Source organism: Microtus oregoni, unplaced genomic scaffold (genome assembly GCF_018167655.1).
Source record: "Microtus oregoni isolate MIOR12 unplaced genomic scaffold, Mior012 000018F_ref0000195, whole genome shotgun sequence".
Taxonomy (NCBI): Eukaryota; Metazoa; Chordata; class Mammalia; order Rodentia; family Cricetidae; genus Microtus; species Microtus oregoni.
Window position 1 is genome coordinate 34,032,045 of NW_024543077.1, and position 18,939 is coordinate 34,050,983.

The following is an 18,939-nucleotide window of genomic DNA, read 5'->3' on the forward strand; positions in this document are numbered from 1 at the left end:
TGATATATTTGAATTAAAAATCTGTGGTTTCTTGTCAGTTGGGGCTGAAGGATCCTTTGAGATTAACAAGAGACCAGCACCACTGAAGGGAAATCTTTGCTTTAAAGGGACCATTGATGCTGGTTAGCTGGGACAGAAGAGTCAGTCCTGCGTAATAACAAAAGCTGGAGAGATGGATCAGAGGTTAAGAGCATTGCCTGCCCTTCCAAAGGTCCCGAGTTCAATTCCCAGCAACCACATAAAGGCTCACAACCATCTGTAATGAGGTCTGGTGCCCTCTTCTGGCCAGCAGGTATACACACAGACAGAATATTGTATACATAATAAAAAAATAAATATTTTTTTTTTTTAAAAAAAGTGTTCTGGAAACTCTTCAGGTCCGCACACAGAAACTCTGGTCCTGAGATGGGCAAGACAGCATCTCAAGCTGGCAGGCAAACTTGGCAATGTGTAAGAGTCTCCCGGGGGGCAGTGATGTTGGTGACATGAACAGTGCAGGGTTCAAAGGGTGGTGGAGGAAACTGGACTTGGTATCACGAGAGGTCATTTGTTAAGGTTCAGCCTGGGGGGCAATGGAAACTCCAGAACTGAAGGGGATGTGGAGAGACGCTGAGGTTTGCTATCGTGTAGCAAGACTGGAATCCCTAAGGTACAATGGAAAGCCAAGAAGCCATTCATAAAAATACAGTCTGAGCTGTAGTCATTCACAAAAATACAGCGTGAGCTATAGTGAAGACACCAACATATTGGAGATGATGGGACCAGCAGGGACAGTAATATTAGGAACCTAAACTAGGAGAGCGGCAAAAGGAAGAACATCGCAGAGCGTGGCTAGCAGCGGTAGAGAGCTTGAGGAATCAGACCCGAGGCTCACTGGGTTTCTATCTTTTTCTTTACTTTTCCATTACTTCATTTTGTAGCCATGGATATTTGCATCTCACCTTGTAGCCCAGGGTGACCTTCGCTTTGTCGTTTTCCTTCTGCCTCAATTTTCATAGTGCTGAGATATGGGTTTTAAGTTGTCACACTTGGAGTGATAAAATTGTTTAACATTCGTTGTAGTGGTGCAATTCTCTGCCGCGCCCCCGCGCCTCCGTGTCTGCGCTGTGTGCTGGCACCCAGTTCGCGAGCTTCGGGCAAGGGGGCTGGAGGTTAAAATACACAGACACACACAGACAGAGAGACAGCGACACAGGCCATCCTTGAATTCCCCGAGAATGCCCCCTTTATTGTGTTCAGGGGCAGATTATATAGAGATAGCCACGCTCCAGCCAAACCCACCAGAAACCACTCTCCTGCCATCAGGAACTCCTGAAGGTCTCGTGCTCAGAGCAGCTGTAGGTACTCTCAGATCAGGGGATTACAAGAAATTCAGGATCTGGGGTCTCACTGCTCCCAACAATTCTCCAACTACTAAAGCTTATAAAAATGTGCACATTAAATTAATAAATTATATGTTGTATGAATAGCCAAGTTATGTAAAGTAGACACAACCATTTTTCTAAAAAATATTTTACCGATTAAGAATTGTTTTAAGTATGTGTTGATACCTTAATAGTTTTAGTCCCTTAATTGTTTCCCTGGATACAAAAACTTCATTTAATCTTTCCAGAGAAAACGACCACAAATGTAAAGAGTGACACAGGAAAACCCATGTCCATAGAGTGACCCTGAAACAACTCTCAAATTTCTTTCTGTCTATCACAAATTCTACCTATTTGCTTCTAACTTTCAAACTCAATTTTATTCACCAAAGGAACAATTGTCTATGTCAGATTCGTACCAGAGATAAATATGTCAGCTCACTGACATTTGGTTTCTGGGCTGGTCACTCTGCTTTGAACAACCAAAAAAAGCCAAAGGTAACATTTCAAGATATATTTTTTCTTTCTTTTTTCATTCTATATAAAAAAAGGACAGCATGGTTAGAATGGCTTATAAAGAACAGTACTTAATTTCTTACATTTTTAAGAGACTGGGAAGTTAAAAGTCAATGGTTGTAGCCCAACTAATAAAAACCTAGAGACAGATATTGAGGTTCAAACTGGAGGTCAGAAAAGCTAATGGCTCTTACCTCTACCTCAGTCTAGAACGGCGATCCTGCCTCCAGAAATACTCAGAATGATATTGACTGAGAGCTGTCTCCTCCCATTTTATATTCCTCTCTAGTTTTGGGATTAAAGGCCTTCACCACCACCACCCAGTTTCTATGGCAGACTAGTGTGGCTACTGGGATTAAAAGTGTGTACCACCACTGCCTGGTCTTTAAGGCTGACCATGGTTGCTGTTTTACTCTCTGATCTTTAGGCAAGCTTTATTTATTAAAATCCAGATTAAATATCACCACAAATGGTGCTGGTACTGCCACTGTCTGATGGGAGGCCACGTTCTGATGACTCTTATTGTCAATGTGTCACTTGATGAAGATAGTGAATGAACTCACTGGCTTTTCCTTCATAGGATGACAAGTCCCATTAACAAAGGATTCTGATTCCTTTCACGAGTTAATTAGATCTCCACAGATCCACTTAATATGATAACCTTGCAAGGTTAAGATTTTGATGTACAATTTTAGGGGTGGATACACAAAATGATGATGATGGAACGTGGGATATCGTCTTTGGGTTTCATTGCTGTGAAGAGATACCATGACCATGGCATCTCTTATAAAGGAAAGGCTTCAGTTTGGAGCTGTCTCACAGTTCAGAAATTCTGTCTGTTGTCATCATGCCCGAAGGAGAAGTGGTCTTGGAGAAGGAGCAGAGAGCTCTATATCCAGGTTGGCAAGCAGCAGCGGGAAGAGAGACACACCCTAGGTCTGGCTTGAGCATTTGAACTTAAACGCCTACCTCCATGACACACTTCCTCCAACAAGCCCACACCTTCTGATAGTGCCACTTCCTACGAGCCTATGGGTTCCATTTTCATTCAAAACACCATAGGTATGTATATCTGAAGGAAGGATTTAGCATTTTCTGATGTGGACTGTTTTAGGTAGCATTCTCTTTCTGTGAAGAGACCTCGTGACTATGACAACCCCTATAAAGGGAAACATTTAGTTGGGGCTTGCTTTCAGTTTCATAGGTCTAGTTCATTTTCATCATGGTGGAGAATATGGTAGCATGCAGACAGACAGGATGGTGGAGTGGCAGTTGAGAGTTCTGCATCCAGATCCACAGGCAGCAAGAAGAGACAGAGTGATCCACTGAGCCTGGTTCAGGCTTTTGAAACTTTAAAGGCCACCCCTCAGTGTCACACTTCCTTCAATAAGGTCACACCTACTCCAATAAGGTCACAACTCCTAATACTCTCAAATAGTGCTACTCCCTATGAGTGTATGGGGGCCATTTTCATTAAACCCTTCCCAGTCCAATCCCCAGCCTCCCTAGGCTTGTAGCCATATGATAATACAAAATGTATTCAATTCAACATCAAAAGTCTGACTAGTCTACCACAGTTTCAATACTGTTTAAAAGTCCAAACTTCAAAATCTCTCCTGAAACTTATAGCAATGTCTTCATCGTAATCCCCTGTAACATCAAAATGAAAGAGCAGGCTGGATACATTTAACATATGATGACACAGAAGATATATTATCTTTCCAAAAGGGAGGAAAAAGGAGCATGGTGAGGAAACACTGGACCAAAGCAACACTGAAAACCAGGAGGGCAAACTCCAAACTCTGCAACTCCACGTCTGGCATCAAAGTGCTCTTCGGATCTCCACCTCCTTCCAGCTTTATTGGCTGTAACACATGTCTTTCTCTTAAGTTGTTTCTACTGCCTGTTAGCAGCTCTCCTCAGCAGGAGGCCTACGGCTCTGATGTGTCTGACATCTTAAGGTTTCTAACAACATCCAGGCTATCCCTGACAGAAGCCTGACCTCAGTGACATTTTTTTTTTTTTAAATTTTCGAGACAGGATTTCTCCATAGTTTTTTGGTTCCTGTCCTGGAACTAGCTCTGTAGACCAAGCTGGCCTCGAACTCACAGAGATCCGCCTGCCTCTGCCTCCCGAGTGCTGGAATTAAAGGTGTGCGCCAACACCGCCCGGCCTCAGCGACTTTTCCTAGCCTTGGAGGGAATCTTTATATGCCATTTCTCATATCTTTGACTCTAAAGCCAGAACCACATGGCTGGAGCTGCTAAGTTCTGCCATTTGGTGGGACTGGAATTTGTTCCCTTGTTCAAATAAATTTTGATCAACTTTCTGTTTTTGATGATTTCCTTCACTGATTTTTTTCTTTAATTCCTTTTCTTATGATGGAAGCTTAGTTGGGTTGGGTTTTGCTCTGAGGTCTCCACTCCCATTGCTACAATTAGTATTGGACTTTAACTTTTTATCTCCTTGAACACTGCACTTAGCTCTGCTGAACTTCCTGCTGATCTTTTTCTCCTCACATTGTGCATTTTGTATTTTCTTGCTCAGTTTGCTCCTTTTCATCGTAGATCTGTCGAAGAGTGACCATATAGCAGAATCAAATCTTAACCTGTCTTCGGTCAGTGTCATTAATCTCAAACTCTTCTATTGAGCACCAAGACAATTTTTTGGACAAGAACAGAAAGCAGCCACATTCTTCACCAGAATATCACAATAGCCTTTTGGCTACACACTAATGTTCTTCTCTGAAACAGCTCGAGCCAGGTTTGCACAGTTCAAAGCATTCTTAGTACCACTGTCTTCTACACTCCAACCCGTTAAGTCTAAGATTAAAATATTCAACTCATATTCTAATCCAAAGTATCAAAAATCCACACTCTATCAACAAACAGCATGGTAGGCCTGTCGCAGTATGGAAACTCCTGTCCCTTAAAGGAGTTGGGAATCTAGTGGCACTATTTAAAAGGATTAGAAAGTGTAAACTTGTTGGAGTAGGTGTGGCTTTTTGGAGGAAGTGTGTTACTAGGGATTGGACTTTTAGGTTTCAAAAACCCAAGCCAGGCCCAGTGACTCTCTCTTCCTGCTGACTTCATAGCCAGAAGTAGAAGCTCAGTTACTTCTCCAGTACCATGTCTGCCTGTATGTTGTCACGTTTTCTGCACTGAGGTAAATGGACTGAACCTCTAATACTGTAAGCAAGCCCAAATTAAATACTTTTCTTTATAAGAGTTGCTGTGGTCACAGTGTCTCTTCACAGTAATAGAGTGGTGGCTAAGACATGGACTATGACCAAATGCTAATTCTGATACAAAGTTTGATGATAGATTTCTAATTTATTTAAAGGGAATCTTTTTTTTAAAAAAAATTTTAAAAAGTCAAAAGGGAAAAATTTTAACATTACTAGTCAATTTTGGTTTTGTATATTAAAATAAATTATCACAACACATGCTTTATAGCACAATGACTATAATTTCCTGTGATTTTCATCAGTTTTCCTGCAAGAGAGAACAAGATATAGATCATGTTTTGAAAGGTAAGATAAATTATAAAACATCTCACGTAGAACCAGATTATAATATCAACCTTTGGGCATTAACAAGAATATTATATTGTGTTAATTTTTTTCTTTAAAGACTGGACACTTATTCCTCCAAGCACAGAGTAGTTGTATTCAAAGTAATTTAATTTGCCTTTATATTTGATGAAGACTATTATGTGGGTGAAAATTAAATTGTCAGAAAAAGTTCTTTCCAATATTAAAAAATGTGACATTAGCTATAGCCTCATTGGCGCAAATTTATATTCTGTAAATGAAATATTTAACTTCCATCATAGATCTACTCCAATCATATCTTGTGTGACCATAATATTGGAGGGGGTGACATTCATTGAAGAGAGCAGATGGAGAAAAAAATAACTTCTCTTAAAGTACATACAGCTTTTCAGAATGAGAACTTACTAGGCTACAGAGAAAGGGCTAATAAGGAAATGATTTGAAATGGTCATTACCACACTCTGCATTTGTGTTTTTTGTACCAGTGGATGTGCAAACTGTTGTTTGTATCTGTTCTCCATACCTAGGCAGGAGTTAGGGAAAGCACAAAACTAACAGTATTGTTATCTGTGCTGTAGTCCAGTAGAATGTTACCTGTGAACCCAGCCTTATAAAAGGTAGGTGAGTTGTTTGTTTTATCTTAGTGTAGGGAAGTTTTAGAACATTTTAGCAATTCTCACTTGTAAGTGAATGAAATACAGTCTACTTCTGTGTGTAGCCTACAATGACTCAACTAATTTATGTAAAAATAACTGAGCCTAATTAGCATGTATTCCTTATAGATTGGATAGCTCTATATAGTTCCGTGTAATTTGTTTATGCTTGGTTATTGTCCATTTTAGTGTTTAAAAGCTTGCCACAAATGCAGAGTTGTTTAAATACATCACTAATATGCCAGTGTTCCTTAAAGAGTAAATGAAAAGTTATGGCGTGTTGGCATAGACCGCTCATTCATTCCCTGGCTGCTTAGACCCTTGCTTATCTTGGTATTTACACATGAATTTCATCACAACACAAACACACAAAAATCTACATTCATGGTTATATGTGCACAAATATAGTCCATGTTAGAACATAGCAAAATATTGTTATATTTCAAATTATAATGCTGTATATTTTGGCATTTTTCTCTTAGTCTTATGCACATAAGGTCGTATGCACACAAAGTCGTATGTACATAAACTCGTATGCACATAAAGGGTTTATGTCTGTGTTGCTATATCATTAACTGTCACTGCTATATGATGTTTTACTTTCATATATGTTTGAATTTCATTTTCTTGTAGATCAATTACACAAATAGACTTCCATGCATTTGAAATTTATTATCATGTGCATGCTATACATATCTGTATAGATGTTTGTTGTTCCATATATATATGTGTGTATATATAAATGTCCCTTATATATATATGGAGGAGACACACACACACACAAACATATAACATGTGTGTGTTCTCTAGGTTACATGTATGAGTATTTGTATATTGAGGATACAATTAAACACACATATATAGCAGCACATATATATGCTATACATTTATGTGGGTAAGGGAGGCACAGAATATATACATACATATGCATGAGGTGGAAGTCAGAAGACAGGTTTGTGTAGCGGGTTCCCCCTTTCAGCTTTATGTGGCATCTAGGAGTTAAGCTCTTCTCATGAGTCTTGTGTAGCAAGAACCTTTTCCAGCTGTGCCATCTCAATGACCCTAGATATCCATCTATTTATATATAGTTAAGAACAATTACATCTATATTTGATATGTTTGTAAACAACTTTATTTTCAGATAGGTCTTTAGGTCAATTAAAAACACTGTGTTATTAAAGTTTCCATAAGTCATTTTTATTTGTGTATCATGCTTAAGAAACTCTTGAATATTAGAATTTGATTTCCCTTCTGCTTTCCCCCAGTAAGCATAACACCATGAATATGTTCCACCAGTTTTCATTTGCCCTATTTTAAAAATCATTTTCTAAGGATAGATTTCCAGAAATGGAATTACTAAAGAGAAGAAAACAAGTGTCTTGAGGATTTCTATTTCTCAATATAAATTGCTGTCAGAAAAGATCAAGCTAAAATTTATTTTTCAAGAATTTCACATGAAGACATCATTGCATGCACCTTGCCTATCCTCTGATGACTATTTTTGAAGTCAAGTATAATGCAAATGGAAATGCTGACAATTGTTAGTCAAAACATATTTATTGATATTTTCTTTGCATTAGTAATGTAAGTGATGGTTTATTACGCATCTTCCCCCATTTGCAACATGTGTGTTTATATAATTTTCCAATTTAATCCCGCCACATTTTCTGTTTTTAAAGAGGCAGGGCTCTCCACTCTTCTGTGACTCATCTGATCATGCAGATGGTGCCAACCATGAAATGATTTGTTTTCCTGAGTTGAATTGATGATTTTTCAGTGAAAAAAAAAAAACTCAGGGAAATGAATTCTAAGTGATGTGACTTGTCCAATTCCCAGAAGCATAATGATTTCAGAAGGAAGAGTTATTTTGGGTTATAGATTATTTTCAAAAGCAAAATATTTATATAACTCAAAAAGTCAGTTTTCACACAAATTTACTCTTCTCTGTTATACAAAGAGTCCAGTTGTGAAATTGCCTCATCTTTTTTCACCATTGACACTTCAATATCCTTTTATTTCTTTTGAATCTCTTTTTCTGTTCTCTTTAGCACATGCAAACCAACAAACACTGGGTTCAGACCAAATTTCTAAGGATATTTACTTAGTGATTTTTCCCCTCTCTTCTCCAAGCTGAATAACAGCAGCTTAGAAAAGCCCACACATGTGGGCTGCTTCTCCACATTCTGACTTGGCATTAAGCCTTCTTCGTTCCTGAGGCTCTTGTCTTCCTCCCCGTCTCAAAGAGCCCCCTGTCTACAGAGAACAGTCTCTCCTTAGTCACACCCACTGTTTCTGTAGGTGTGGAACTACATTTTATGAGTATATTGATGTTAAATTTGAGGTGTGTTAGACCTAGTTATTGACTAACATAGCATCTTTTCATTTTGTTTATCCATGAAATCTATTGTTGTATAACCTTAGGACCTTCTCTGAGTTCAGCATTATGAGGATTGCATGGTATAATTAAAGAAGAAAGTTAGAACATTGCACAAACAGGCAGGTAGCATCCTCTAAGTAGTTGGGATCAAACATCATTGAAACCTTGCCAGTAATTTGCTTGAGAATCTGTGTTTTAGAGGAGAAATAGCAAAAATATATTTTAGAAAGTGGAATAAAATTGACAGGTAGCTTGTTTAATGAAATATGGTCAAATTATGGTTGCTAGGCTAACAAAATAATTGCTTGCTTCATAGCTATTTTTCTATATACATTAAGAGTCCCAGGACACTGGTTCTATACAGTGGTAGGCTGATTCTGAAGAGCTACAGACATGACCTGAAGGCTAACAGCTAAGAACACCTGAAGAATGACTATAGAACATGAAGCCAAGTAGGAGACCCTTTCCTAGCCAAGGCCTGCACAGCTCTGATTCCAGATTTGAGAATTAGCTAGGAAGAGGTTTGACTATGGTGTTCATAAGCGTCCCTAAGTCCTACTTAACCTTTGGTTGTTCTTATGTATCCCAGGTCTTACCTTCCTTTTGGGTGTTCCTGTGTATCCCAGGTCCCACATCCCTTTGGTTGGGTATATGTCTCCCAGGTCCCATCTCCCTTTGGGTGGTGTTCATATTCCTCCCAGGTTCCACTTTCCTAAGAGCCATCTTGGTAAATAGCAGATACGCATCCCCCTTCCTCTTGGAGCATCTCTGAATGTGCTCTGTGTATGTGACGCAGGCTGTTCCTATAAGTGTGTTCTCTCTGCCCAGTTCTCTGGTTTTTCCTTTATATGTGTCCACGAATCCAACAGCATAGGCAGCTGCAGAGTTTTACAGACTGAAACGCCAGCCCTCATCTAGAAAACGGGAATGGGCGAACATCATTAAAAGAACTTCATCTCAAAGCTTTCCACATTTCTTTCATAGCCTTTTCTAAACACTTCATATGTGTTCTCATATTTTCTAGAAAATGGGGTGAAGATTAATTAGAAATTTGCAGTATGAGGGTGATTTTACCCTTAATCCTTGTTATTATACAATGATAATTTTCAACGCAAATATGAAAATATTTTACTCATATTTAAAAATCACTGAAGTTGCCAAAAACATTTTTTTTCCTAAGCTGAGTGTTTGTGTGCTTCTTAAATATATCTTCTGAAGCAAATCCCTGATGCGCTAGTGTTAGGAAGTTGAGCTTTTGGGGAACTTTAAGTCATAGCATGCATCTCTCAACTGTTGCGTTAGTAACTTTAGGGTGACAGCCATGTGTGGTGTCTCCTACTTGTTGAGAGGTTGAAGTAGAGTTGGGAAATGAGCTAAAAAGCCATCATTGGATCAATAGTAACACTCTGTAAAATGAGAAAAGGAAAGAATGCCAAAAGGCAGAGTTGGGGGTATACTTACTCCCTACAAAAGGAACACAGCAGGGAGGTATTGTATATGCAGTGGAGGACCCTCACCACACAGGGAAGAACTGGTCACACAGTGGAGGACCCATGGTTCACAGGAAGGTCTTGGTCACACAGTGGAGGACCTCAGCTTACAAGACTTACCAGTCCCTTTACCTTGTACTCCCTGGACATATGAAATGTGAAAAATGGGCTATGTTATTTATAAATGACTTAGTGTACAGTATTTAATTGGCTGGTTCAAGCAGGTTAGGACCACTTCTCAGCTATATCCATTCATCCCTTTTGCTCTCCCTGCAAACCTTTATATACTCACGCACAAGCAGTGTGTCCCAGCATCACAGGAGAATAAGGAGGTCATTTTCACAGTCATGGTTTAGGAAGCATTGAGAACTTACTGTCGTTGCTCAGGAAAAACTTTAATAACTGTGATTCTAAGTAAGGCAGTTTCATCGGAGAACATCAATCCTAGTTTTTTTTTTTAAATTCTATGCTAACACATGTTAGTAGCCATTTCAGATACCCAACTCATTTTTGATTGGGCATATTTAGGTATTATGAGCCATCACAGAAACAGTATTTTTTGTCAAAGAAATCCAGTTTATGAATAGAAATTTTAATTATTTATGGGTTAGATAAGCAGAACTTGAACCTATTCTATGAGGTAGTATGTTTGTGAAGTACCTTTAAAAGTCCCCCAAAATAATGAGCTCTGTAGGGGATAATTTGTCACTGACGGTATGAATCAGAAAGCAATGGGTTCGCAGTTTCTAAACTGCATCCTTTATTTTCAGGTATGTTCCTCTTCTATATTACCTGTGCTGTAGTTCATTAACTGTAAATACAAAGATATTTATCAAAAGCATTACCATAACAGCTTTACCAGAGCAAAACCCCAAGAATAGAGTTTCTTGGGAAATACCCCAGGTTACGTTATTTTGGAGAAAATGTTGGTACTCTCTTAATTATATTGAAGGGGTCAATAAAACACAAGGGTCCCGAGGTTATACATCCGCGGTGTTTGTTATTGAATGCATTAATTAATTCATACTTGCACACTTTTATTATTGCTAGGTTGAGTAGAACCACTAAAATTATAAACTATGCCTCCTGCAGGTTACTGTGAGAAATGGGTTTTAGGAAACATTTTGCAGCAAACTCACTTCCTATTAGATGATGCCGAGCACACCGAACCCTCTGGTGCTTCCTTCTCCATGTGCTTGAACGTTCATGATGGCTTCTGCCATCCACATGATGACTTACTTCCCAAGGCACTCATCTCTCAGTGGAACCAGTTCTAACTGGTGATTTTGCTTCCTATTTGTTGAATCAACACAGTACAGGAACGTTTCCAAGAGATGATTATTTGGTTCTTATATACTTCTTTGTTCAGCAGGCATGTTGGTATTATTTAGACTTCCTTAGCTTGGAATCCTCGCTTCTTGCCAAGAATTACTCTGCTCGGTGCTACTTTTTGGTCTCTGAACATTCAAGCTGCTTCCATAAGTCATACCAATTTATATTAGACGACCTTGTGGCAAAAGGTTATTGCCAGCGAATAGAAAGATGAAATCTGCTTAAAATACGCACTTTTCTATTTTTGATGAATCTTGGTTCTTAGCTATGTATAATGATACAAATGGACATATTCATGGTTGGGGAAATGGAACCAAATTCAAGCTATTAAGGTGGACTTATAAGAAAGTATCTTTTAAAGCTCCGTTTATGGCAGGTCCGAATTGAATGAAATGACTTATTTAAGATACATTGAACAGGCCATAAAAGTTTTGACTCAGTGACATAGAAAAGGTCACATTGACTGTTAGGAAGGAACAAGTAAATGGATAGCAACATTACTGAGTTTTGAGTCGGGCCGAGAGCCAAGATCCAGTGTGCTTCTTCATCTGCATTGTGATCTATAGACAAAAGCCCATGCTATAGAACAATGGATGTGATATGAGAAGTTGTTATGTGTGGCGGAGCTCTCTACCGGCGAGAAAGAACAACCACCACATCAGGATTCCACTCAGATCACGCTTTACTGGAGTGCCCTTGATTGATGGGGAACAGGAAACGAGGGGGGCAGGAAAACAAGGGGCAGGAAGGGAAGGGCAGGGAGAGCATGAAGCGAAGGGGTGAAGGGCTCTTAGGCAGCTGCTTAAATAGGGAATTGGCACACGGGTCGCCCTGTGATTGGCTGCCACCAACAGCTGACACTAGACCGCATCGGGATAGGCTCAAGGATCCTCATCCACCGCGCATGCGGGAAGCGGGGGACGCACAGCTCTCAAAGGCATAGCCAAATATGGAGTTGTTTGTTTCCAACAAGACAGGATGTCGGCGCCATCTTGTAATGGCGAACCTGTCCGGCTCACTACAGTTAGGTTATGTGCAAATATAGTGCCAGTTCAAAATACAGACTATATACGCAGCTGACTTATAAATTGTGCTCTGAGTAGTCCAGCAGTGGCCATCTCTTGACAGAAAAGCTGAGTACCTAACAGTCCTTGAACCCAGGAGACTGGATGTCTCAGCAGGCCAATCTAGTGCTGGAGTGTTGGAAGACTCCAAGAAAGCTTCTGATCTTCAATGTATTTGGGAGTGCTGAAGAAGAATGTTCTAATACCAGAGAATGAACAAGGCCCCAGCAACAGAGGAGATGAACTTGACTATAAGAGTCAGGACAAGCAGGCAAAAGGCAAAATCTCTTTTTCCTGTGTACTTTCATATGGGATGTCACCAGAAGATGTGGCCCAAATATAGAGTGTATATGCTTTGAAGATTATGATTAAGAAACCCCTCAGTAAAGTGCATGGTTTGTGTTTCTGTTGATTCCAGATGCAGGTAAATTGACAACCTAGATAGTCATCACTTTGGGGAAGAACATCTTTCCCTTGACCACACTCTGTTTCTTTCTCCGGGATGTGAACTGCTCTGTTCTGGTATGATCTCCCATGATGTACTGACATTTCTGGACCCATAAATCTGAAAAATGTCTCTCCTTCCATACATTTTCCTTTCATGTATTAGTCACATAATCACAGTGAAAAAAAAGCCATCAGCATAATTTTAAAGTCATATATTTGTGTCCGGTAGTTTCTGCATGAAAACGAGACTGTTTTGTTATGCCATAAAGAGACATAACAAGACATAGTTAACTAGGGTGGGACAAACCTGTAATTACAGGTTCTTGAGAGGCAAAGACCACAAGTTTAGTGTGTGCCTGTACTACAAGGCTTGCCTCAGTGACTTAAGGATATCCTATCTCAAAAACAAAAATGAGGCCATATAGCTTAGTGTTACAGCACTTACTTAGAATATATGATGCTATAAACTCTATCAGTACCAACCTCAGTAAATTATAGAAACAGGTGCTTATTTTTGTACATATGGCTAAAATGATATTGGGCATTATATTGGACACCAGATCGCTGAATTTAATGTCATTATGTATCTTAACTAATAGCTAAAATAAGATTTCTAGGAAAGTTTTTAGTATATGAGTCATACATTAGTGGGACCATGTTTCTTCATCATATTATTGTAACATTCAAATTTTAAAACTTGAAAGTCTTAAAATTCAGATATGTCCAACCTGTTGTTTGTGGGCTGCTTGAAGCCAAGAGTAGCTCTGAATACAAACAAACAAACAAACAAAATACCAAAAACTAGCTTAAAATTATGTTTTTTTTTGCAATCTTTTATAATTAACTGTGTGATTTTAAGAATTTAAATTTCTTTCCTATACTGTACATTTTGTTATGTTATTCTTCTCCCTAATACTTCTTTATCCACCCAACCTAGGTACTCACCCCAAATCATTCATTCTTTCTTTCTCTCTCTGCCTCTTTTCTCAGAAAAACCATGAAAAACAAAGTACATAAAAAACTAAAACTGAAAATCAAAACAAACATAAACGAAGAAGAAACGAGAAAGAAAAAAAAAATACCTACCAAACCAAACAAAAGGCACACAAAAACATTAAGTATGTTCTGTGTTGAGCCTCCACTTCTGGGCATTGGGCTTACCCTGGAGTGTGGTTGGTAGGCCCACCATATGGGTGTTGGGAACTGAACCTGAGACCCTCGGCAGACCAGTGAGTGCTCTTAACTGCTCAGCCATCTCCCTAACTTTAATTTTTAAATATTGGCATCTTCCTTTGAAACACTCCTCTTCATTATCACCCAAGTCATTTTTGTTAGATGTGTCTTCGTTTTATGTTTGGAAAAGTTGATTTAATTCAGAAATCAGTGTCATTATTTTTTTTTTCAATGTCATTATTTCTAAATTTGGGTATTGCATGACAGGAGATTTAGCCACAGTTGTCTAAAAGAGAAAATATAATAACCTCAATGACGTTTTCTTTTTTCACAAATAGGTTTAGAGACTTCAATTTATGATCTCTTTTCCACTTGGTCAAATACCACTAACAGCATATTATAAAATAATGATATAATTCTATATTTTATATTAAATTGTGTGTGTGGAGTTATATCAAAGAGAGGAAACTTAGGAAAGAGTGATCCTTTATTTACAAATTTGAATTTAATATTTTATAGGGTCTTTTCTTCAGTTTTAGCATATAAAAGAATATAAAATGTTTTCTCAATTTTATAATTTTAATTTGTATACATTTAAATAAGTTCTGTGATGTAGAAAGTAAATGAAAAATACAACTACAATATCTTTATGGGCATATATCTCCTTGGGAATTATTTTTTATTTTGCTGCGTGTGTAAGAATGTGCATGTATGTGTACATGTGTGTGTGTGCATGCACACGCATTTGTGTTATAGTATCTCACAGTGTAGAGCAGGATGGTCTTGAAATCACTTTGTAGATAGGCTCAATATCAAACTCATGATTATTCTCATGCAGGTACAGGATTATACAAAATTAGTTTTTGTTATTTTTATTATCTGCAGCAATTCTTGGTTTTCAAAAAAAAAAGAAAATCTCAATGATTTTATTCTTGGAAAGTCTTTACCATCCTCTCTTACTTAATATTGGGGATAAAGAAGTAGTATTAAACTCATCTAGTTTGCTACTTTCCTGTATTCACACTGGCCTTAGTTAGACGATGTAGTAATTAGGGGCAGCAGGGCTGCATCCCCAGCACCCCGGCTGCCTGCTCGGCTAGGTTATGCCCCGAAATAATTACACGGACACTGTATTCTTTTAAACACTGCTTGGCCCTTTAGCTCCAGCACTTACAGGCTAATTCTCACATCCCGATCAACCCATCTCTAATAATCTGTGAGAACCGGTCTTACCAGGAAGATTCTAGCCTAGTCCATCCTGGGTCAGAGCTTCATGGCGTGTGTCTGCCCAGGAGCGGGGCATGGCGTCTCTCTGAGGCGTCTGCTCCCGAGAGGAGAGCTGTGGAGTCTGAGCTCACTTCCTCTTCCTTCCAGCGTTCTGTTCTGTTTACTCCTCCCACCTATCTTCTAACCAATGAGGGCCAAGCAGTTTCTTTTTATTTAACCAATGACCTTCCTCCATCAAGACGACCCTATTAGAAATAACTAGCAAGGATGTTCATTCGCAAAGAGAATATAATCTTACGGGTGGATCACAGAATTTGAGATTAGGTCAAGAGAAGAAAAAAAAAGCATATTAATGAAATTATTAAATTATAGAAACTAAACAACTCTATCTGCTTCATCCACTTATCTTCTTGTTAGTTTTATTTCTTCATAAGTGAGTTTTTTAAAAAATTATATTTAGAATCAAAAGGATTTCTTCTTGAATACTTAACATCTCAAAATGTAATTAGCCTTTTATTTCCTTTCTTTGTTATGGATGAATGTTTGTATTTATTATAGCATCTTGCCATAACACACAGTAATGACAATAAATAAACCAATTATAAGAACTTATTTCTTTTACTTAAACTTAAGCAACACAGGCATATTGCCAAGGTGAAAAATAGTCAAAATTTTAAAAGAAACTTCAGTTTCAAGAAAACTAAAAATACCAATCTCTCTATCAATTTAGTGAAAGGAGACAGCAAAAGACAGAACATGGAACAATAGGCATAACAAACCCCAGAGATGATTTTACCGTAAACAGTCCATCAAGAAGACAGAAGAGTCCAAACATTTCATTGGAAGAATACAAATGTCTTGCATGTCGTTAATAGAGATGTTATCCCATTTTATAATTTTCAAACATTAAAATATATCAGCGCTCTTAGAAATGAATTAAGGTTTCTTATGCTCCTATGCTAGTGAAGGAAGTTAAAGCAATGTAGAGAGTTAATACCCTACTTTACAACATATATTTATTTTTAACTAATTCGGTTATAGTGTCTCATGGTTGTAATCTACAGTGAAGACTTAATATTGATCATCAGAACTTTTAATCCTTATGAACATTTCTGAAACCCCAAATTGAGGAAAGAATATATAGTTCAAATTATGTTCAAAAATGCTAGGAAAATGTCCTCAATAGTGAATTTCAAATCGACTTAATTTTGATGCTGATTTAATCACACCTATACACACAGACATGCACATTTTCAAAATAAGGTTATGTGAAACAGAGGCCATTACTGTGGCCCAGGACCTGTGGCTTAATGAGCCATTGACTCTGTAGACTCTAAGAGCTGACTAAAGCGGACACCAATGATGACATGCCCCTGACTGATTGCGACAGACTAGCACATCTCTCAACCCTTATCAGACAAGCTGTGCCTTGCCATAGAAGGCACCCAAGACTCAAAATTCTATAATCTTGTACAAAATTTGTTTTCTCAAAACGTAAAATTTGTGGAATAAATGCTTCCATTCGATGTCCTATATCTACCAAGCATTTATTTCGTCTGGACATATGAAAACTATTTCTATTGTGACAGATAACATAGACAAAGCTATGTTAACCTAGAAGATAAAAATCCAGTTGCAAAGGGTGTACGTGGGAGAGAGGGCTGTTCCTTTGCTCTATTCCATCATGCTGTATAACCCATATCAAGGTTTGTGTTGAGAATGCCGGCCTTCCTAAACCCCTCAGGAATCGGAACAACTGCTATAGCAGGTGAAAACTGACTCAAAGGGTCTGAAGGCAAATGAAGTAAATTAGCTCACATGAGTCTTTTCCTCACGTTCTGTTTATTCTTCCTGTGCTGTCTCCAATGCTCTCCTGATGGTCCCCTCAATGTTTTGTTTTTTGTTTTCTTTTTGCCATTTCCTTTTGCTGTTCCCTTTCAATGTTCCTCCCACTTCCACAAGATTTTCAGTTTGTATACCCACACAGACATAGTCAACAATTCTCTGGTGAATAACAATGATGCCAAGCATGCATTTCTGAGGGATAACAAGATGGATAATGTAGGTACCAGTTGTCTTAGGACTGTTTCAGAGGGGGCGTGGCTGTGAAGCTCCCCTGCAGATACGGGAAGCATTAAATCAGTACAGAATTCTAAGAAGGGATAAGGGGGGTTTTGTGTGCTAACTCCATTTCTTAAGTGTGACTAGTTAAACTAGAAGTTTGTGATTAATAATTGTATAGAAAAAGGAAAGATAATGCAGCAATACTGTTGTATTCTCTGAAAGCTTCTGCTTCCCTCCTCCTGACTGGGAGCACAGCTTCCCGGTTACCATGGCAGCCATAATAAGCTGCCTAAGGAAAACAGGTGATGCTTGCATTCTCCCCATTCCCACCTGGGTTAAGCAACCAGGATGCTGTGGGGGTGTTGTATCCGCTGGCATCCTAGTGAGAAGGAATTCCTCTCTCTGGGGCTGGTTTGGCAATCTAAGCTTTTCTTCCTGTACTTCTATGAGTAAAAGCACAAACAGTTAATTTTCTGACTAAGATCTTGTGTTAATGAAGCCGAGGTGAAGGTAAGTAGAGAATATTAATGGCTTGTTAGAGTAGAGCAAAAAGTCAGTGGGTTATACTCCCCAGAGCTGGCTGTTGGAAATTTTAGAGCTGCCTGGTCCTGCTTATCCATAAGGGTAGACATGCTGTCTCCCTTGCTCAATGCCCGTCCCTTTGAGGCACTCTGCTCCTTCCTTGTCAGAAGTCTGGTCAATAAGGCAAAGCAGAGTAAATGCTTTCACACCAGGACCCCACAGTGTGGGAAAGGTCATTCAGTTGCCAGGCAGGAAAAGTCGTGTTTAAGGAATGGTTTATACACTATTGGGATGTTTTGGGATGAATCCCACTATGGAAAGGAGGAAGGCTATGGCTTGATAAGATTTTTGCAGAATTGACAGCGACAACTCAAATGACAGGTATTCCCAAAGTTCTGCAAATCAGAATTCTCACTACTATTAGAGTATGCAAACTATTGGAGTATATATACTCCAATGTAGAGAGTTTGTATAGTGATCTGTCGGCTGTACTTTTCTTGTATAATGCTTGCAGCTCACAGCACATCCAAGTGCTCTTTCTCTCAGGAAGATCCCAGACAGAATTATTGTTATTATTAAAAATGTTCTGGGGCTGGGCAGGGATGGCACACACCTTTAATCCCAGCACTCGGGAGGCAGAGGCAGGCGGATCTCTGTGAGTTTGAGGCCAGCCTGGTCTACAAGAGCTAGTTCCAGGACAGGCTCCAAAACCACAGAGAAACCCTGTCTCAAAAAACAAAAATAAATAAAATGTTCTGTTTTACACATTTCTTCTTGTTTGTGACATTGCTAAACTAAATAGCTAATTCTTTAATAATTTGTGTTACTTTTAAACTGATTGAACTATGTAAAAATTCTGTAATAATTTACAGGTACGTTATATTCTTCTCAAATCTTGCAGTAAAGTAATTGATTGCTAAAATTTCAGATAGTTAGCTACAGAGAAAATTTGAGAGTGACGTCTGTCATTCACTGATAGCACATCCTGCATGAGCCAGTGAGAAGCTCCGAGGGGAAGGAGGGCCCATCTGTTGCATCCCTGCACAGAGCGATCATTCCTGTGACATTCACAGATTTCCCAATATGAAGAACTTAAATAGATTTTACACAAAGTTCCTAAGATGAGTTCCATAGAGAATTAAAATGTAATCATTCAG